At 34.7% G+C, this 23,894-nt stretch overlaps 1 long non-coding RNA gene across 1 annotated transcript in view; it reads right to left on the reverse strand.

Moving 5' to 3' along the window:
- The window catches only part of LOC135274184 (uncharacterized), a 48,544-nt gene that overhangs the window by 23,152 nt on the left and 1,498 nt on the right, over positions 1 to 23,894 (reverse strand). The window contains exon 3 of the long non-coding RNA XR_010341967.1: positions 17,815 to 17,938. This is a non-coding gene — a long non-coding RNA (uncharacterized LOC135274184). The remainder of the gene's footprint in view (positions 1 to 17,814; positions 17,939 to 23,894) is intronic.

Consider the following 23,894-nt stretch of genomic DNA (forward strand, 5'->3'; position numbering starts at 1 on the left):
AATGAGAAACTCTGCTACATAGTTGATGGGGCTACATATAAGTTAAAATTAAGCCTATTCAGAAATATGGGAAATACAACCTTATACTTACATAAATATTTTCAGCTCTATTACATGATGGTCATATTTCACTTACTCATCCATCAATTGTGTGACATAGTTGGAAACTGAAGTACAATTGAGAACCAGAGAATGAGTAACAAAGATCTTAAACAAACAAGGTTTATTAATTTGCTCACAGGAAACTATCTCTGAATCTAACTCACATCCTTTTGATTCTTAACTTAGACACAGGTTTAATGCTTTTGGTTTTTGTGCTCTCCATAAAATTGCAACACTAAATTTGGGCATTCTGATATTCTAGAACACCAATATTTTCCTTAGACAATAACTTTATTTCAGGTATTTATTAGTAGCTTCAGTCATTCTCAGCAGAAGGGTGTGGTTCTTTTGCCTCATCTACCTCCTTCACTGTCCCTAAGAACATAAGCCCTTTTTATGCTATCACTCAGCTCCAGCAACAATTTCCTCACGATCGTCTGTCCCATCTCATTCCCTGCCAAGGAAATAGAAAAGCTTTGCTTGGATCTTGTGGGAGGGCCCTGTGAAGCAGGTGGATGTCTTTATAGAAAACAGATTAAATCAAGGAAATCTCTCCCAGATTGGTAGGTAGTAAATTAAAAAATCCAGGCAGAGGAGCTGCCCGGAAGCAGTGGTTCTAAGTGATCCAATTAGAGACGATGAAGAACTAGGGAACATAGTTGAACCAGGCCCCAGAGGTGGCAATGCTGAGTAGGCACCACGGGTGGGACACAAGAAAAAAGTAGGAGAGTCAGTAAAGGCTAATACTTTCTATCAAACTGACTGTGCTTGTTGCTTTAGTCCATTCTTGCATCTCTGTAAAGCAATACTTGAGACTGAGTAATTGATGAAGAAAACGGGTTTAATTACCTCATGGTTCTGCAGACTGTACAAGAAGAATGGCACTAATATCTGCTCCTGGGGATGTCCTCAGGAAGCTTACAATCATGGCGGAAGGTGAAAAGGGAGCAGGCATACCACATCACCGGGGGAGGGAGCAAACAGGAGAGCAGGGAGGTGCCACACACTTTTAACCAACCAGATCTCATGTGAACTCAGAGCAAGAACTCACTCATCACCAAGGGAATGGCACTAAGCCATTCATGAGGAATCTGTCCTCATGATCTAGCAACTTCCAGCAGGCCCCAACTCCAACATGGAGATAACATTTCAATATGACATTTGAAAGCGAAAAACATTCAAATTGTATCACTTGTTGAACATTAACACTGCAATAAATTTGTGTTTTTACCATAGTCTGGAAATATTTATACGTTTTTATATTATAAATGCATTAACTTTTTTGCTCATTGGATTTAATTCATGAATAGTTTGTTTTATGAATTATAAATATGAAAACATTTTATATTTATATTTTATAAATATATTTTAAATAGATATAAAATAAAGCACTAATATTTAGGTGTCATACAAGAAAGATGTATACATATATATATAAATATATATGTGTGTCTACATACATGTGTGTACACACATCTGTAATTAATACATTAGTTAGATGCAAATCACTACAAGTTACAGCAGGGTTTAGTAGAAGGTAGGAAGAAGCAGGTTTACAGGTGGCAGTGAATAATGACTGTTAATCTAACAGATAGAAAAGTGAAAACAAATAGACCGAAAGGAAATATACGAAATAAAGCCGTGCAGTAAAGGGCAAATCCAGTCTCCTGAAGAAATCTCCACCATGGACTGGATACATGTTAATGTTCACAATGACGACAAGGAGGAATGTGAAAAATAGCTATTGCACCTTTAAAAATTAAGCACCAGGCCGGGCACAGTGGCTCAGTGCCTGTAATCCCAGCACTTTGGGAGGCCAAGGTGGGTGGATCACGAGGTCAAGAGATTGAGACCATCGTGGAGAACATGGTGAAACCCCGTCTTTACTAAAAATACAAAAATTAGCCTGGTGTGGTGGCGCGCATCTGTAATCCCAGCTACTCGGGAGGCTAAGGCAGGAGAATTGCTTGAACTTGGGAGGTGTAGGTTGCAGTGAGCTGAAATCGCGCCATTGCACTCCAGCCTGGGGACAGAGCGTGACTCTGTTAAAAAAAATAATAATAAAATAAAAAATGAAAATAAATAAAAAAAGCACCAAATAGTATAGTTCTTTACAAGTATGGCTAGTTTCCAGATGTATGAAGAAAACTCTCATCATTAAAAAATAATTCAAAAAGCAATTTTCTGAATATTTAAAGAATGTACTTATCTACATTTTCCTTTTAAAACTATCCCCTGGCAGAAGTTCATTGAGTTTTTCTATTTAAATAGAAGAGGCTGCCTTTTGTTAATGCACTTTTGTTAATTGCATGCTTAATGAATCTCCACAGGATTCCCACCATGAGAGGCAGGATCCTATTTCTCAAATAAATATTTCTCACTCGTCTGCTGACTTGTGGCCCCAGATGAACTTTCCTGTTTCTACCAGGGCTATAATAATGTGAAGACTTGGAGAAATTCAACAGAAGTGTAGGTCTCTCTGCTGAGAGACATTAAACGTGAACTCTATGAAGCTGCTCTTTTGGTGGTAAGTTGAATATCAAGAGAGATTTTATGAAGTATTAAATATATCATTGCTTTTCTGAGTTTTAATTTAAAACATTATAAACAGTTCTATAATCTTTGTTACTACATTTTCTTAAGGGAGGGCACTATGATGACATCTCTGGGCTGGAGATGCAAAACATATGTATATGCTGGACCAATCAAATGATAGGGTTCATACAACTTGGTCAAGTAAATCTATAACGAGGTGGATTCTCAATAGTATGGGAAAAGATGAATAGAAATTTATGAGCTTAAGTGTCCTTAGCATAGATATTTCAGAGTTCAGCTCACACGTCACAGCACCCATGTTAAGGAAGGCATATAGAAGGAATGTCTAACACATTTTATTAACTGGGGAAGTAGACCAGTGTGATTTAGCAGCATATACAAATACGGCGACACATTTTTATTACATTATATCAGGAGTAGTAGTAATTCAAAAATGACTTTATAAACCAAAGATCTTTGAGAGTTACTTTAATGAAAATATGTAACTTGCAATTATCACATTTTTAATTATGACATTTAATTATGTGCTTAACATTGACCTTTTTCTTTAAGCATTTAAACATACCAACTGAGCATATCCTCAAATTACTAATTTTCTTGCTAATGCTTTTCCTTATATTAAAAGAAAAAATAGTAAATTCTAGCCAAGTCAATGTCCACAGGTTTCAGATTTAAATTGGTGGCTCCCTGAGGAGTGATTTTTTTTTCTTTAAGAGGAAACATGTAAAAATCGTGAGAATTTGACTTTATAAATATTGAACTTATCATTACAATGGTAATGACTGGGGAGCTAGTACAGGTTATTAAGGTGTTTTATCTGTCTTTGAGACACTACTGGTATGTAAAATTACTGCAAATGCACCTCCCTCTTGAAATGTTATTTTTAAAAAAGATGATGCGTTTCTGAAAGACCCATCTATTTTGCAAAGCTTCGAAGTGACCATTTACTATGTACTCACTAATCCCCAACTTGTTTGATGGGAGCAACTGTTCAAAAAACAAAAAAAAAACTAAAACCAACCAGATACTAAGCTCTAACTATTCACAGATAGATTTCAGATTGGTTGTCTCTTTAGATGTAATATAAGGTGGCTCTGCTAAGTTCATGGTCTGCTTCCTGTTTGGGAATCTCGTTGTATGTGAGCTTGGCAGGTAGAAAGAGCTGAGAGGCTGAGGGTATCCAGGATGCACATGTTGCCAGCAGCTTCTATCAAAGTTTAAGGTAATCTAGGGATACTGACCCCCCTAGGTGAAGATCTTCATAGCTCATAGTTTCATGATAGCATAAATTATGTTATCACTACTTCATTAGAGTACTGCTATGGGGCCTCCCATATTGGCAGGATATTTTATTATTCAAAGTTTATTGCAATTACTAGACATTTTCAAACCAGAAACCTATGATATCCCATTTTCCTCATTTGGGTCTTCTAATTTTATTTGCATGTATAACATCTGCTTAGCTCAGAGCAGTGAACAAGCTATTAAGAGTTAGCTGATAATAGAGGCTTTGGGATTTTTGTTTACATATGTTTCCAAGATTAACATATATACACAGAGAATGCACATACACGTAAGTACAAATGCACACACGTATGTGTTTAACTTTTCAACTATGAATATGTTTAATAATAATTATTAACATATTTTACTCAGCGTGATTTGCCTTTTCGTATATTACCTTGTTTCTCAAGTAGAATATAAGTGTCATGGGGAGGATCTGAGAATGAATTCCTTAGAAAGAGACTCTGAGATGAATAGTAACTTGTAGATGTATTTGGCAGTCTTTTTGAGTCCTGTATTACTAAGATCATTAGAAAACGAGGATTGAGCACATGGAGAAGCTGACTTGGAATACTGTTGCAACTGAAATTTTGTTGGTCCTATAAGAAGCTCTGGAGCTGAGATAGCCTTTCACAGTGGTTGCTTCTAGTGAGGGTGCAGTAGGGGGTTGGAGAAAGGGACTAACTCACCTTGGGTCAAGCAGTGGCAATGACCAAGGCCAGTCCCAGGGATGAATGCAGCTGTAAGACACTAGTGTGTGCTGTTCCTAACAGCTGGGGCATGGCTGTGTCATACTTGACACAGCACGAGTTTTCAGTATACGGGGATTGGTTTTATTTATTTATTTATTTATTGTATGTCCCAAAACACAGAATGACACCTAGAAGATAGTATGTGCTCACTAAATAATTTCTTAAAGAAAGTTGTTTATCAAAATCTTATAATTTATAGCTTATTAGGTTGATGAATGTTTTTCAAAATCTTATAACTTATAGCTTATTAGATTGATAAAATCCTAACAAAATAAGCTATGAATCAGTGCAATGGAAAGAAAATCTTTATCACTGTTCTCCCAATTATAATAAAATATAGATATAACATTATGCTTGGTATAAAACTGAGTAACTGTTAGAGAGGTCAGCAGAAATGCTTTTTCAACATTCTTCTAGTATGCAATAAGGAAGTACTTCAGAAAATACTAATACTATGGTCAAAGAAATCTCATTATTAAATAGAAAAAAAAGAGTGTATAGATGAGACCAATGGAAAATTTTTAAATTTTATTCAGTGTTTGTGAATCTGTTAACTCTGGAAATAGGTATGTCGAGTTACACTAGCTTGCTTCAAATAAAAGTGTTTTAGGGGACTTCAATTTATGTATGAGTTATACGTTGCATTTTAAGCTAGTTTCCTAATTCACTGGTTAGGAAATTGTTAGGTATTTGATTTGAAAAGTCTTATTTCATGTACCTGAATTGTTATTTTCAAAATATTTATGGAAAACTCAACCAACTTAACTGTTCTAATAACGATTAAGCCTATTCAAATATGATTTGATTACTCCTCTCTTCAGATACATATTAAAGTTGGAATGATATGAAAGAGGATTTTATGGCCCCAGGACAAGTGTACAATACAAATATGTGAGGCATTACGTGTGTATTGTGTGTAGAAGAAATAAAATATCTGACTGATCAATTTCTCTCAGCAAAATTTAATGCCATGAAAAATGGAGCAACACCAATCAGATATTCATGGGAAAATTTTGTCAAAGATGAAGTGCCTAGTACTTCATGTTCAACAAAGTCAAGCTTTCCAACAATATCAAGCCTATGGAAAGTCATGTACCTATTAGAAATCGAGGAATTTTAACCCCAGATTCTCTTCCTGAGAGCAGTGCTTGAAGATAAACTACAGCCAATCAAGGGGTGTCTGATGAAACTATGTACAGAAGGATCATACTGTCGTTTGCACATTGGCCCCTCCCAAATTCATGCTGAAATTTAATCTCAAATGTTACAGTATTGAGAGTTGAAGGCTTTTAGGTGATTGGGTCATGAGGGCTCTGCCTTCATAAATAGATTAACCCATTAACTGTTTAATGAGTTATCATGGGAATTAGATTCCATTAGTGGCCTTATAGGAAGAGGAAAAGAGATCTGAACTAGGGCCCTCAGTTTCCTCACCGTGTGATACCCTGTGTCACCTTGGGACTCTATAGAGAATTCCTACCAGTAAGAAGGCCTTCATCACATTTGGACTCTCAACTTTGGACCTCCTTGCTTCATAAGAGTAAGAAATAGATTTTGTGGGGTTTGTGTGTGTGTGTGTGTGTGTGTGTGTGTGTGTGTGTGTGTGTGTGTGTAGAGAGAGAGAGTCAGTTCCAAGCACTCTACTATAAGCAAGAGAAATATGGACTAAGACAGGAAATTGATACCATAAATGGGATTGTTTCAGTTAAACACTTGAAAATGTGGAAGCAGCTTTGGAACTGGGTAATGGGCAGAGGCTAAAAGAATTTGAAGGATAGGGACTAGATTCTGGTGAGGGCTTAGAAGACAAGAAGACTAAGGAAAGTTTAGGACTCCCTCGAGATTGGTTAAGTGGTTCTGACTAGAATGCTGATAGAAATATGGCCAGTAAATGTCGTTCAGAAGAAATTTTAGATATAACTGAGGAACAAGATACTAGAAACTGGAGCAAAGGCCATATTTATTATGATTTAACAAAGATCTTGGCCACACTGCATCCATGCCCCAGGGCTTTGTGGAAGGCCAGACTTGAGAGTGATAAACTAAGGGATCTGTAAAGCTTTTACAAAACTTTACATAAAGCTTTGTAAAAAGTTTGGGAATGGCTGGGTGTGGTGGCTCATGCCTGTAATTCCAGCACTTTGGGAGGCCAAGGCAGGTGGATCAAGAGGTGAGGAGTTTGAAACCAGCCTGACTAACATGGTGAAACCCCATCTCTAGTAAAAATACAAAAATTAGCCCAGTGTGGTGGTGTGCGCCTGTAATCCCAGCTACTCAGGAGGCTGAGGCAGAAGAATTGCTTGAACCTGAGAGGTGGAGGTTGCAGTGAGCTGAGATTGCACCACTGCACTCCAGCCTGGGTAACAGAGCGAGACTCCATCTCAAAAAAAAAAAAAAAAAAACGTTCAGGAGAGGAAACCAAGGTTGGAGCCCAGTGATCACTTGCTTAAAGAGATTAGCATAGATAGAAGGAAGCTGGGTACAAATGCTTAGGACAATGGAAGGAAGACCTCCAATGACATTTCAGAGATCTTTGAGGCTGCCCCTTCAATCACAGACCCAGAAACCTAAAAGGGAAGAATGGCTTCAGAGGACAGGCCCAGGACTCTTCACAGACTTGCTGCTCCGCCTTCTCAGACCCTGCTCCCCATTCCCATAGTGGGGTACTCCACAGCCACAGTCCCAGAATGTACAAGTTATAAACCTTAGGAGCATCCACATGGTGTTAATTTTGAAGGCTTGCAAAAAGCAAGAGCTGTAGAGTCTTGGAAGCCTCCACCCAGATTTCAAAGGATGTTATCCAAAAGCCTGAGGCCCCAGGCAGAGACTTGTCACAAGGGCAGAGCCACTGCATAGAGCCTTGCTAGGTTGTGGGGTTGAAGTTGCCTCACGGGGTCTCCACCAGGGCAATGCCTAGTGGAGCTATGGGAATAGGACTGCCACAAGGATGCCAGAACTAAGAAGTCACTAGCAGCATGCAACACCCTGGAAAAGCTTTAGGGCACTGAACTCCACCTGTACAAGCAGCCATGTGAGCTGCACCCGGAAAAGTCATAGGGGTTGGGCTGCCTGAGGCTTTGAGGACCCAACTCCTTCCCCACTCCAGGAGGCAGCACATGAAGTCAGAAAAGACTATTCTCCAGTTTTAAGGTTTAATGTCGGCATTGCTAGATTTTGGACTTGATTAGGGGCCTGTTACTCCTTTCTTTTCAACCATTTCTCCCTGTGGAATGGAAATGTCTATCTTATGCCTATATTGAATGTTGGAAGCACATAACTTGTTTTTATTTCACATGCTTACAAATAAGACTCTGAATTTTGGATTTTGAGTTGGTGCTGGAAGAAGTTAAGACTTTGGGGATATGGAGATGGAATGAATGTATTTGTATGTGAGAAGAACATGAGTTTTGGGGGGCCGGGGTGGAATGCTACAGCTGAGTATTTGTAGTCTCCAAAACTCAGGCTGAAATTTAATTCTCAATGTGGTTGTATTGAGAGGTCAGGCCTTTAAGAGGTGATTGGGTCCTGAGGACTCTGCCCTCATGGAGTTTATCCATGCATGGATTAATGGATTATTGGGTTATCATGGGAATGGAATTGGTGACTTTATATGAGGAGAAAAAGAGAACTGAGTTAGCACACTCAGTCTCTTCACCCCGTGATACCCTGGGTTGCTTTGGGACGACTGCAGAGAGTTCTCACCAGCAAGAAGGCCTCAGCCCCAAGACTATAAGAAATAAACTTTGTTTCTTTATAAATCTCCCAGTTGCAGGTATTGTGTTATAAGAAGCAGAAAATGAACTAAGACAGGCAGACATTAGACATTAAAAAAAAAAAAATTTAAATGTAAAACTGATAGTTAAAAAAAAAGTAGAATTAGATTACAAAACAAAATGTAAATGTAGATTTTTTGACATATAAAAATAACACAAAAAACTTAGGAGAAAAAGGGTGTAAAGAAGATAGGAGATCGAGTATGTTACTGTTACCTCTTTTTTAATAGCTGAGAAGGCAAGTGATAGATTCATAAACATATTTTAATATACTTAGAATAATTAATTGTTGAAAAAATGGGTTAGAGGAGTAGAAAAAACACTAAGAAGACTGATAATTTATTAATACTTATAATAGGTAAATAATAGATTAGCTAAAAAATTAGAGAACTACATTTTAATTAGGTAACCTCTTTGTGATTTATTGTATAAAATATAATGTTAAAAGTACACAACAAATACAAATATTCCCACATATTAGAAGGTACACACACACACACACACACACACACACACAGAGCAATGCAATTTAAATACATGACAAGACTTGTAAGTTAAAACTATAAAAATATAAATTATAACCTAAAATAGTCTGACAGAACTAATATGAAATATATCAGTCATACCGTAACTATAAACTGAGTAAAGACACACGTTTAAAGACAGTATTTATTAAATGGCATACAAAATAAACCCAAATCCAGGCCATAAAACTAGAATAAAGAGACACAGATAAGCCAGTGACTTAAAAGGTTTAAAAATGAAAGGAAAAACAAAGGTATATTAGGCCAATGCAAACAAAAGAAATGCAATTCACAGTGTTATCTCAGAGTTTTGTATAACTGTGTCCCAGATAAAATAACATCAACATTCATAAATCAAATATTAAAGAATAGACTTTAAAAATACAGAGAAACTCACTAGTAACAGGAGACTTTAATTCTCTCTCAGTTCATGAAAGATTACATAACTAAGAAAGTAAAATATAAACATAATAAGAACTGATGGATACATAACTAATTCTGAAAATGATAAAAATGGAAAATATAGCTTTATTCCAGGTATCCATGGAACATTCATAAACATTAACCATATATTAGTTCACAATAAATTCTAAGTTTTTAATTGCCAAAGAATAAACATAGCAAAACATCTTCGATCACAATATCAAATTAAATTTGCAATTGATAGCAAAGAGATAAACAAAATGACCCTTCTATAAATAACTTAACATTCTAATGCTTAACATTCTAATACTCTTTATAAACTACTCCTGATCGAGATAATACATATATAAATAGTAGAACTTAAGAAAAACAAAATAATAGATAAAATGCTATTACTCAGAACCAGTGAGATCCAGTAAAATTAATGTCCCAAGGAAAATTTGTAGTCTTCAATTGTTATATTAACTTAGAAAATAAAAGAAACAAATAAGCAAAAACTTTCCAAACAAAAAAGTTAGAATAAAAATAATTAAAGACCTAAAAAGAATATGAAGAAACAAGTAATAAACATAAAAGAGAAATTAGTAAGAAAAAAGAATAGAATTATAAATACGAATTTTTTAAATAAAAATCTCAAAGTAAAACATTGAACCTATTTCACCTATTTAAGAAAAACATTAAAAATTTTTTTTTAAATTAAGAAAAAAATTCAAGTTAAGTTAAAGAATGAAAATTTTAAATTGTACAACACTAGCAAATAAACTAGAAAACATTAGGTAAGAATAGGTATGTTTTAAGGAAAATAGATTTTACCAAAATTCACTGCTTAAGAGATAAAAGTCTATAAACATCACGTTCCTCAAAAGAAATACAGGGTGCTATGTAAGAACTAGTCTCAAAAGAATAACACCATAGCCAACCCTTTTTTCAAGCCAGTGGATCTTAGCTTGCTGGGCTCTGTGGGGTGGGATCTGCTGAGGTAGGCCACTTGGCTCCTTGGCTTCAGCCCCCTTTCCAGGGAAGTGAATGGTTCTTTCTTACTGGTGTCCCAGGCACCACTAAGGTATGAAAAAAAAAACTCCTTCAGCTAGCTCAGTGTCTGCCCAAATGGCCATTGAGTTTTGTGCCTGAAACCCAGGGCCCTGGTGGCGTAGGCACCAGAAGGATCTCCTGTTCTGTGGGTTGCGGAGAACATGGGAAGAGCATAGTATCTGGGTTTCAGTGCACCATTCCTCATGGCACAGTCCCTCACGGCTTCCCTTGATTAACAGAGGGAGTTCCCCCACCCCTTGCGCTTCCTGGGTGAGGCGATGCCCCACCCTGTTTTGGCTGCATCCATTGTCTAACCAGTCCCAATGAGATGAGCTGTGTACTGCAGTTGGGAATGAAGAAATCACCTGCCTTTTGTGTCGATCTTGCTGAGAACTATAAAAGGGAGCTGTTCCTAGTCGGCCATCTTGCCAGTCTGAAGTGATTAATTACATTTCTAATAGATATTTTTGATATAATGTGATGAGAATTTTTCTTTATCTCTGTGATGTTCCTTCAGAAATATATAACATAACAAATCAAATATATTTTGAAAAATCAATGCTTCCTATATAGCAAATTTTTCAATAAAACTCATCTTAAAATCATTGTTCAGGTGGAATATTTCATGAAAGAAAATGTATTATTGTAAGATAGTCTTATTAATCTATGACATAAATACATATTTTACATATTCATTTTGGTATAACTTTTATTGGTTCAAGATGTTTTCACCCATCCTCCCTCCCATGGAAACACTTGCTAGTACTAAATAAATAATATTTTATGGTTAAAGAAAATTTTTACATTTCATGGAGGATAGTGATTGCAAAATAATGAGTCCAGTCTTTTGGTAAAAAAACTACTAAGTTTAAAATACAAAATTTTAAATGTAAGTTTTTACTTAAAACTTGTCAGATTACATAATTATGTGTATTAAAGCAAGTTGTTTTTATTTCAATCTTTTTCAGTGGGTTGAGGCAAAGATCAGATGATATTATGTGTGTAAGAGCACTTGGTAAATTTTAAGGCAGCAGATAATTATAAGCTATTATTATGAAGCAATCATTTGCTAAGTTGTGTGCTAAGATTCTCAAAACAATAAATAGACTTTCTTAAAAAGAAGTCACCTTCTGTTTGTTCTAAGAGGAACTGGTGAAACCTTTAACCTTGTTGCTGCTTTCATCAGATGCTGACATGCCTGAGAAGTAGTCACGTTAAGAGGATGACAACATGTTTGGGAGACTAATGATTGTTCAAGGCAAGACTATAGACAAAAAATAAACAAAAATTTAAAAGGCAGAGAGAAGGAAAAAATGTATACTGTGAGAAGAATCTATACCTTCGGAGTCACAGAAATAACTTATTTGTATAGATTTTTGACTAAGAATATTTTAAAAGCCATTTAAATAATAGCTTATTGTAGTTATAATCATTATATTAACTTCCCAAAATTTGGAAGAATTATGTGAAAATTAATAAATTTTAAACTTGTTCTAAGATACTTACATGAAATTTCATGAATAATGACAATGCATGGTAATAGTTTATGCTTGTATCCTAATGAGTCGAATTAGCTATTTTTTCTGGTAGCACAGTCTTCCAAGATTATGATATGATAGTTCAAGTCTGCATGGTATTTGAGCTTCTTATTCTGTGGTTTCTTTTCCGCTTAATGTATTGACCCAACTCTATAATTGCTGATATATCATTCACTCACTTATGTTTTTATATGCTAAGATGGATGTTTGTTTCTACATTCAAAATTCAGCTTCTTTGAATTTGTTTGATTCTGAATTGCTGTCTTTGTAGGAGTTATTTATTACTAAACATGACAAAGAGAGTCTTACTCTACAAGTTTTTCTGAGGATAGGAAAGACTTTTACAGGTTTTAGAATTACAATGATAAATTCTTGCGTACGAACATGATGTTATCACACCACAGGCAAAAGAGAACAAGAGTTGACAAATCAGTACTTACTTCAGTTGATTCACAGCTTTTCCTCCAAGGTTTGGAATTAAACCAAATTGATCTTTGCATACTTTTCATCAACTCAACTAGATAAGTTCATGGTAAATAGAGAGAAGCAAAGAAATACTGAAGATGAAAGGATTTTCTGCATCTGGCCTAACCTTGGGCTATGTCACTGTTAATAACAACAGATGGAATTACTCCCTCTGAAGTCCTGTTTGCTGATGCTATAAATGACTAAAAACTGAGGTTTTAGTGAAAGTGCTGACAAAGACTCTAGGAGATCATCTCACAAGATGGCATTAACTTGTATTACTGGTAATGGTAAAGGCAGTGTATTTTAGCTGGGTTATAATTACATTGCATTGCCTATAATTCAATATCCAAAAGCATTTTAAATATTCATGGGAAAAAAGAGAAAGTTAACACTGGGCAAATTACCAAAGATTAGCATACCAAGAAAATGTATAGTCACTGATAACATTTTTTTCTTGTCCACAATAAAATTTGAAATCTTTAAATTTCAAAATTTAAAAAAAATCAGGAAGAGTGTTAAAATTAGGTACAGAAAAAAAAAAAAAAAAAAAAAAAAAAACAACTCAACTGACCTGGCAAAACTTTCCAGCAGCTATTTGCTTCATCTTGGTAGTTTCTGGTTTGAAAGTTAATTAGCATCAAAGAAGACAGCTGGTACTGATTCAGCATAGACTGCATACTCCTCCTGCAAACACCCTCCTTCTTTTCCCTCTCCCTCCATTGAGAGACCTTCCTAAACATAGCAATTTGCCTCATCCATTGACAGCTCCATTGACGGCTTTCAGATGTCACTAATATTACTGGACATCCAATGCCTTACTCATAATTATAGTATGTTAGAATCGATAAAGATTTAATGCATGTAATTATATAAAAATATATAAATAGAAATAAAATAAATATAAATATAAAAAGAATAAATTCTCTATATAATGCTGAATCCCAATATTAGAGAATAAGTAAATAATGAAGTCATCTTAGAACTCAGATTTTCTTATTTCTAGTTAAGAATTTTTTCAATCTATTGCAAGGGTATTTGTAGTCCTAAGTGTGGTGATTGTTAGTATTATAATGGAAAAAACAGCATTTGGATTCGGCAAACTCTTAATACATGTTATCTCATCAATATATCTCTGTGGATTTAATGATAAGCTGCTCTCACCGAAATCCCAATGATGCTGATTAAAAACCTGAAGAAATAAAGAAACTAATAAATGCACATTATATGAGAGACATTATGCAAAGTTTTATAAAAGTTTACTTCATTTTCATAATAGTTCTCAATTTAAGTGTTTGTATTAGCATTTTTATGCAAACAGGAAACAAGGTCCAGAGAAGAAAAATAACTTCTCCAAGATGTATAACAAGTAAGTGATGAAATTGAATTTGAATCCACCTTATTGGTAACTTTCCATCTGAGCAAGCAAATTATGTGTCCACGGTTAAGCAGTGGCATTAGAATGTAGTTTCAAATGCAAGATATCAGATTCAACATCACTTGCGTTTTCCATAACATTGCACTTTAGACTTTTTAACAGAGGTTTCTCAGCATTTTTTTATGAGAAGAGGCTATTTTTCAATTTTAAATCCTTGAAATTCTAAGTAAGGTATACTTCTTGCCAATATGAATATTTGCTATGTCTCAGAAAGGGGAATTTCTCTACATAAATAAGTTGGAATGTCTATCCAATGTAACATTAATGTCTCCTTTGAAGATTTATATTATTTGATTGGTAACTTCATTATATGTATTCTCATGTACATTAAATGACATACATGTATAGTTTATCTAATCTATCGATCAATCATCTATCAAATAACTGTTTGCTTATCTATTATCAATTTAACTCCATGGCATTGACATGAGTTAAAAATGTATATCCAGGCATTTTTCTTCTCTCTTCACTAAAGTAAATGTTGTGAAAACATAGTCATTTATTATCTTCTGTAGCATATGATTAGTTACAAAGAATTAATGATCCAATTGGTCATATATAACATTTTGTAATTTATCTATAGAAGGAGGGTGTGCATTGAATTTTCTAAGCATGCAACTCAAACTGTATTCTCCTTGGTGGAAAAAATACTAAGTTTTAAGAAAGAAATTGGAGGATGTCCTAGGGTCTCAGTCACAGGAGATAAGGGGCTATTGTGTTTTGCTGAAGGAAAGTAAAAATGACAATATTATCCTAACAATATAATGAAGAAATGTTCAAGAAATGGAATTTAAGTGTAACCATAGGAAATGCTATAAAGGTATTGCTCCAAGGTACATCTACAGAGAGGGATCAGATAAAAACATTCCAAGTTATAAAAAATATATATGGTTTTGGAATTCAAGAGGGATAAAATAAAATAAAAAACCCTGCATTGTGATTTGAAAAATCACTTCCATAAGTACAAAACTGACCTAGCAGACATTAAAATAAGTTCATGTGAAAATGCTGAGAATGCACTAATGAATAATGACCTCAAGGAGTTCAAAACTTGCTGGAAGAGATGGCCCGATGCATAACACATAATAACTTGTTGAACATGTGAAAAGTGTTTTGAGGTAAGAAAATAAGGATGTCAAGAGTATCACTTGCATATCAGTTTTCACACTGAGAGCTACATGTGATTGGGTAATTTATGAAGAAAAGAGGTTTAATTGAATCACAGTTCCACAGGGCTGGGGAGGCTCTCAAGAAACTTACAGTCATGGCCCGGGGCAAAGGGGAAGCAAGGTACATCTTATTATGGCAGAGCAGGAAGGGAGGGGAGTGGGGAACCACCACACACTTTTAAACCATCAGACGTCGTGAGAACTCACTCAATATCATGGAAACGGCATGGGGGAAACCACCCCCATGGTTCAATCACCTCCCACCAGGTCCCTCTCTAACATGTGGGGATTACAATTTGAGATGAGAATTGGGTGGGGACACAGAATCAAGTCGTATCAGCTTGAAAGATTATTTTAAAGTCATTGCTGATAACAATCCAGTTAACTTTTCTGAGAGATTACAGTATGCCAGCTGCTATGCTATGGTAATTGAAGTATTATTTTATACCATTTGCATAATCCAATAAAGCAAATTATTAAATTCCAAAATTGCAATTCAAAATTCTTGAGAATTGAATTACTTTGTTCAGAGGTATAAGAGATAGCAATAAAACCAGACTCCAGGGCTATCTAATGCAAGAAATGCTATTTTTGTAACAGAAACTCTCAACTGCTCTCTTTGCCATACAATCACTGCAAGGTGCCTGTTAATCCATACTGCCCACACATTGAGTTTTTGATTTTTATTAATGTCCAATACAATATAAAGAGTGAATTAGCTGTGGCTGATAAAATACACAACCCTTTAAAATCTACCTGAATTTATATTAGATTTATCATTATTATGAATCAAAGATATTAAAAGTAGAACCATATTAAGAAAGTTCTCCACTAGTCATATTTTGCTTTTTGTTTTCTAATATACTTTTCCCCGCTGGACCTTGGTTTCTTTTTGGCAGTAGCCTCTCAAGGACTCTCAGTATATACGGTTTGTTGAAGCTCACACACTCAGGCCTTCTTCCTTGTATGGGGAGGATGGCCTCTGATCCAGACCTAACAAATGAGTATATTTTATCTCTTAGGTCATAGCAATTGGTTTGAGGACTATTACTCAATTTGTTCCAATAAGACCCAATTGGAGAGTTTAATTGAGGAGAAACTCACTTTTCTCTTTAGAGACTAATCTGTAGGGCATAAACTTAGAGATTTTGGTAAGGGTGGACAGGTGACGGAATTCGACCTCAGAACAATTTGATATTTGTGTTGATTTAGGGGAAGAATACCAATGACAACAAGAAGACTAAACATGATGTGTCCCATGCAATGTATGTGATACACTTATATTAAACATTATTTATTGTCTCTCTGAAAATTAAATCTTAGAAGACATTAGTTTATTTGACAACCCTAAATGCAAAGGAAAGAGAGTCCAATGGCATCATCTGAATTTATAATCTAATGTCACCAAAAGTGAGCTGACCTTTGGACCTTTAAGTTATGTGATACAAAAGATTGTTTATGTCTCTGGTAACAAGAATTACTACCTAAAAGGATGTCCTAAAAATAGGAAGAAAAATCATTCTTATGCCTAAAACTGTTTGAACAACTAATGTAAATAGAAGACATCAAAGCATGTTTTAGTATGTTTGTGAGAAAAACGCAAAAGAGAAAATGGACTTACACAACATCTTGGAGTTTAAAAAAGGGGCATTTGAGATCTAATTCTAAAATTATTGCATGTTTGATACACCCAGAATGCAAAGGTCAAGGTTATTTGTCTTAAAAAGGGATTAAGCAGCCCAAGGAGAAAAGCCAAAAAGAATCCAAACATAAAATGCTTTGAGTATTTTATATCAATATCTGAAAGAAGAACAAAGTAGTAATGCCAATAATAAATATTCAGATAGAAAAATACTGTAAGAAAATAGATGGAATAGGTAATGATGGAGCCTTTTCCAATTAACCTACCCTCAATAATTTCTCCCTCCTATAAATTTTTTATATCACTTATCATCTATACAGTTATTTATTTCCCATTACTGCTTTTCATGCAATTACATCTCTCATATTATGAAATATATTTATTCTTTATTAGATTATAGATTATTATAGATTATTAGATTATAGATTATAGATATTAGATTATAATTTCTGCAAGAACAGTGTCAAGAGGAAACATCTTGGGTGATGAAAATACTATCTTGATAGTAGTGATGGTTTCAAGGTTGTATGCATATGCTAAAATTGATTAAATCATACAGTTTCAATATGTGCAGTTTATTGTACCTTAATTAGACCTGAAAATATTTTTTTAAAGCATGTGGACTGGGTTGAAAGTTACCTTAAGACTCTAATACCAGGGTAGAAATTAGAGAATAGAGGAATCAGTGAGGGCCCAACTAGGTTAGAGAAAGCGCTCAGCTTTAGAGAGGAGGCTTTCTTTTTTTTCTTTTTTGAGAAGGTGTCTTGCTCTGTCACCAGGCTGGAGTGCAGTGGCACAATCTCGGCTCACTGCAACCTCCGCCTCCTGGATTCAAGCAATTCTTCTGCCTCAACCTCCCGAGTAGCTGGAACCACAGGCGCGTGCCACCACGCCCAGCTAATTTTATTTTTTTTGTATTTTTAGTAGAGACGGGGTTTCACCGTGTTGACCAGGATGGTCTCGATTTCTTGACCTCGTGATCCACCCGCCTCAGCCTCCCAAAGTGCTGGGATTACAGGCGTGAGCCACCCGAGAGGAGGCTTTCTTGAAAAAGATGATGAATAGTTACAAACTTAAGGTGCAATATATTCTGTGCTCCAAAATTAAAGGAGCCACATCAGGAACTTAGTGGCAGAAACCTTCAGGCAGTAGTCAGTCTTGTCTGTTTCTGGAGATCTGCTTTGGAGTTGATTTATGGATTGGTATATGGTAAAGATAAAGAGATTCCTGACATTTAGCACTAGAGGAAAATGACAAAATGAGAGACACTGGGAAGTAGCCCCCGAACTAAGAGAAAAGATAGTAGAGCATTTTTTTCGTAAGAAAAAAAAAAAGGTATGTATTTTGTGGAATCGAAAGGGGCACTGTCAAGTGCTATTGACAGATCAAGTGAAACAAGGACATAGGTGGTACTATATCCTGATACAAGAGCATGAGTTTCATGGTAAGCCTCATCTACTGGTGAGGATAAGATTATGTAATGTACTGCCAGGTTTGATTGAGGATGGCTGAGTGGTTGGAAGGAGCTTGCACCTAAAACCTCAAGTTGAGAAGAGGTGGGACAGGAGAAGGCTAAGACATGAAGCAATTTATTATATTTCCGTGCCTCTAAACTCCTGGCATAGTGTTACTGGCAAATCAGGCACCTAATAGATGTATGTCAATTGATTGCCACATCAATAGACTCAAGGAATTTGCATATGATAATAGGGTTAAATATTTCATGTGACTCATCTGGAAAAATGAAAGATAAAAGATATGATTAGAGTCTAGGAGATTTTGAAGGATCTGAATTGAGTGAATGCAAATGTCCTCATTAAATGCTTGATTATTAATATGATGAGCCTCTCCTTAAACTTGAAAGACACAATTGTGAATAAATAAAGGTAATAACACTAATTTTTCTTAAAAAAAGGTTAATAAACATTTGTACCTATAATGGAAGAATAAGATTGAGTAAAAAATTAAATGTAATTCAATTACATAAACATTTGGGGACAATCCCAAGCTCATTTGGGGTTGACATTATGCCTAAAACTACATGCCCCTATAAAATTCTTCCAATTTTTTTCCCTTAAGAACTCCATGATGAAATTTAGGTCATTTTTAACTTTTTTTCGTTGTTGTTAAAAACAATTTGTTGAACATATTATTTTACTGAATTACATTAAGCATTTTCCTTAGAAAGAAATGATTTAATTATATATACAATAACTTGTTGGCAATCAATGACATTAAATAGTAGTTCACATTTTTATTTATTATTTTACTTGATTAAAAGTAATTACTATATCTTTTCCCGTTTGACTACTGACAATAGTGAATTCAGGTTCCAAAATATCTACAATAGTGATTTATGAATAAATTATATACAGATAATTTAGCACATATGTCTGTTTTTGTGGTATTTAATATAAAACTTACTAATAGTTAAATAGTTATAAGCCGTGTTTCCATAAACAATAATTTTTTTTATTTTACTTTAAGTTCTGGGATACATATGCAGAACACACAGGTTTGTTACATAGGTATACATGTGCCACGGTGGTTTGCTGCACCTATTAACACACCATCTAGGTTTTAAGCCCCATATGCATTAGGTATTTGTCCTAATGCTCTCCCTCCCCTTTCCCCCCAATCCCCCGACAGGCCCTGGTGTGTGATGTTCCCCTCCTTATGTCCATGTGTTTTCATTTAAACAATAACTCTTGGTTAAAAGTATTGAGCATCTAAATGGTTTTGTCCAAATCCATTTTATAGGAATCCAAGTACTTTTATTAAAAATATTACTAAAATGCAAAAAAATTCAGTTGGCTTAAAATTCTAATTTGTTTTTCTAGGACTGTCATTTTCTAGGACTGTGCCAATGTGTGTAAATGACTTTATTCTCTAAAAACTATCTACAAAAACAGATGACTGCAAAGGGGGTTAATCGTCAGTATTTTACTTGACCTGACAGGACAGCCAATGTCCTCCACTTTCTAGTGTCAATGCGCCAGCATCCCCTAGTGGGCATTGTAAAAACTAAAACTTAATTCTACCGATAAGAAAGGTTGAGGATGTTTATTAATATATTAGGTTTATTTTGTTGGAATTCATTTGCATAATTAAAATAACTTTGCATTTATGAGTGCATATTGTCAATAAAACATTATGTAACTGCAAATAATTTGGTTGGGATGGTAGCAGCTATCATCTATCGCCCTGAAACATTTGTGTATTTAAAAAGTTTACATATGCAGTTTTTAAAATTTATATGTGTGCGTACTAAGTAATTTGAGTTATTCATCATTTATATTTGTTTGAATATTCATAATTTATATTTTCATGTTTGACAAACATTTTTTATTGAGGTTTGTGCTATGTATAGTTACAGACCGGACTTTGACTCTTCACTGGAGTTATTGTGGCATTAAAGACAAGCATGGATTTCTATATGACACTGATTTTATTCAAATCCTATTTCTCCTGGTGATTAGCCTTGTGACCTAGAGTAGTTTTTTTACCCTTTTGAAACCTTATTTTCTTCATTGGTAAAACAAGGGTTAAAAATATACATACTGAGTACAAAGTAGAAATGGTCCAGTCTCTCCCAACATTTTAGGAAAACTTTTCCAGAATCTGATGGCATCTATGACTAACAACACATATATTTAAAATGCATAAATATGTACACAATTTTAGTATTAAACATTAAGAACAATGTAAAAAAGCTAAGGTATTCTTTTATTTATTTATTTAGAAATGGAGTTTCACTCTTATTGCCCAGGCTGGAGTGCAGTGGCACAATCTTGGTTCACTGCTTCTCCTGCCTCAGCTTCCCGAGTAGCTGGAATTACAGACACCTGCCACCAGGCCCAGCTAATCTTTTGTATTTTTAGTAGAGATGGAGTTTTACCATGTTGGTGGCTTGGTCTGGGACTCCTGACCTCAGGTGATCCACCCTCATTGACCTCCCAAATTGCTGGGATTATAGGCAAGAGCCACCATGCCAGGCAAAACTAAGAAATTCTAAGCATAAAAATGCATTACAGATGGTGCTTTGAGCTGAAATAAACACGTGGTAAACAAATGGATATTTATTTTTATAAAAATAAATACGTTTTCTGTGTTATCAAAGAATACCTAATGTAGGTTAGTTATCAAAAAGTTTACAGTAAATGCTTATTAATTGATTAATAGAATATACAGGAGCTCTAACAATATCTAAATCAAGTGCTAGAGCTTATTCATGAAATGATTTTGAACTTGAGTTTATAAAAAATGCTTCTTTGTAAAATTGTTTGTAAATATGAAAGAAAACCCTGCTAGAATTCATTCGTAAGACATTATCTCTTTATGTACAACTATGTTCCGCATATTTTGTCTGAATTAAGTTATTTAGAAGTTTAAAGTAAAATGTTATTATGGAAAGCAAGCAAACATTTGAGATTATCAGGCAGATTTCTTAATAGTAAGGTTTCGAGAGATTTATTGAATGCCTGAAAAAGTGGGAACAGAAGAAGAGTGAGGCACAAAACACTCAATGAGTGCAGTTGACACACACACACACACACACACACACACACACACACACACAAAAGTCTGAAAAGCAAATTCCATCTTTTGCAGTTATGCCCTGTGATATCTGGAAGCTATCGGAAACGTTGTTTTGGTGAGTGCAATTCAGAACTTCTTGGTTTCATGCTTTATAAACAATCTGGTTTATGGTTCACTGAGTAAAGCAGATCTTCTTTGACCACAGTGGTCTGTGGTAAAGTAAAGACATTAACCAAATGGATTGGAACATTCATTCCCATTGGCTATGCTCTTAAGTTACCATACGGTACATGGTATATTTACATATCTGTTAAAGCTTCTATGTTCTCCTCCCTGCAAGATGAGCACTTCTTTTGGGAATCAGCAATCATTCTTTTATATGCGATATAGTAGAGATAACCGGGTCAGATTTTTCCAGTAAGTTTGCAATAATTATAAACAAAATATCCCAAATATTTGTGTCCATAAGAACCACCTACAGTTATGTGAAAAATAAAAGTTTTTTTTTCTGTATTTTCTGAGCACAGAATCCTACATTTCCTAATTTAAATGTGTTTGGAAATCTATATTTATAAGATGCAACCAAATTTATTCTTATGGTTTTAAAAACATCATATATAAATTCAATTGATTATATTCAAAAAAAATTTATAAAGAGAATGTGAGCTCAGAGAGTTCGATTTAAACTTTAAACACTACTAGAAGTCATTAAACAAGCAGTGAAATTGTAATGGCAGTCTCTTTCTGATAACTTTAAGTATAATCATCTTTAGATTAGGATGATGAAACTGACCTTTTCCCCCCAAACTGATCTTGGTTTTAATAGAAAATAAAAAGATAGCTTAGTAATTCACCTTTTTTTAGTCTTCTTATTTTATTTTAGCCTGATATAATACTTCCTGTGGAGAGAAAGAAAAAATAAAAACGCTAAGCTATCAATAGTTCTAAATTTGTTAAATTTAGGAATATCGATATCCTGATTCCATGAAAACTAATGAAAGATTTGAAGTTTATTTATTAGCAACTTTTTCTTTTACTATGTAGCAAATTATCATAAAGTTAGCAATGGAAAATGACAAAATTTTATCTCACAGTTCCCTGGGTCAGAATTCCAGCAAATTTTAACTGGGCTCTCTACTTATTTAGGATCTTATAAAGCTGAAATTAAGGTGTTGTCCAGATGTCTACTTATCTGGAGTCTTGACCAGAGAAAGATATGCTTCCAAGCTCACTCAGGTTGTTGGCAGAATTCATTTCCTTGCAGTAGAAGACTAAGGTCTCCACTGCATTCTGGCTGTCAGTCAGAAACCACTCTCAGCTTCTAGAAGCCACTCTTAAGTCCCTGCCATGTGCCCCACTCCATCTCAGCAATGGAGAATCTTCTTCATGTTAATTCCTTCTTGCACTTTAAATTTCCGATTCCCATTTTGCTACTAGCCTGAGAAAATTCTGCTTTTAAAGGGCTCATATGATTAGATCAGTTTCACCCAAATGCTCTCCATATTGTGAAAAGTCAACCAATTTTGGGCTTTAATTACATCTTCAAAATCCCCTCATAGCAATATCTGGAGTCATTTTATTGAATAATGTGGGTATTGGAGCACTGTAATGCCATCTTAGAATTCTACCACAGCAGCTTACACATTGTAACTTTTTTTTCAACTTGTAAATGTCTTGGAATTTATTACAAAGTCTGGCTCCATACTCCTACTGGACTTCCACAATTTGTACAAGTCAAAATGAAGACCATTAGTTCTAAAGAACAGTCAAGAATCACCGTGCAATGTTGGATAAAAATGTGTTACTTCTACACAGAGATTCAGAATCTTTTCTGATCAAGATCCTCTTTGAGAATCTTACAAAAGGTTGTAAACTATTTTCCACTTCTTGAAATGCACACATTTCAGTCATTTTTGGAATTTTAAGAGATTCTGATCTAATGAAAGAGAACAAAAATGAGACTTATCCATTATCAATATGTGCCTCTGATAAACCTATTAGAAAATAATGTTGGTCAACTAATGTTAACATAAGACTTGATTGACTTATCCAGTGATAGTATAATATATACTTTAATCTAGCTCTCTTAGAGACTTTTCTTTTGTCAATCAATGAAAGAATTTCTAATTTTTTAAATTCTAAAATATTTACTTGAAACATAAAGATGACTACATTTAGATGTACAATGTGATGTTTTTATATACATATAGATTGTATACTCATTACTGCAGTCAAATTAACCATTAGTCATCATCACTATCCACATTGTTCATTAAATTTCCAGAACTGGTTCATCTCAGAATTGAAGAATTTTACCTTTTGACTATAGTCTTCCCATTTCATTTACCCTGTGCAAACCCTGGATACCATTGTTCAATTCACTGCTTCTTTGAGTTCAACAGTGTTTAGATGCCATGATATGAATGAGAAAATACAGTATTTGTCTTTTTGTTCCTGGCTTATTTCACTTAGCATAATGCCCTCTGTGCAATTGAAAATGACAGGCTTTCCTTATTTTGGCTGAATAATATCTTGTTGTATCTATATACCACAATTTCTTTATCCATATATCTATCGGTGGACATTTAGGTTATTTCTGTATCTTGGCTGTTGTAAACAACGCTGCAATGAACACAAGAATGCAGATATCTCTTCTA

Source organism: Aotus nancymaae, unplaced genomic scaffold (assembly GCF_030222135.1).
Source record: "Aotus nancymaae isolate 86718 unplaced genomic scaffold, 86718_ANA_hifiasm-v0.15.2.pri h1tg000011l, whole genome shotgun sequence".
Classification (NCBI taxonomy): domain Eukaryota; kingdom Metazoa; phylum Chordata; class Mammalia; order Primates; family Aotidae; genus Aotus; species Aotus nancymaae.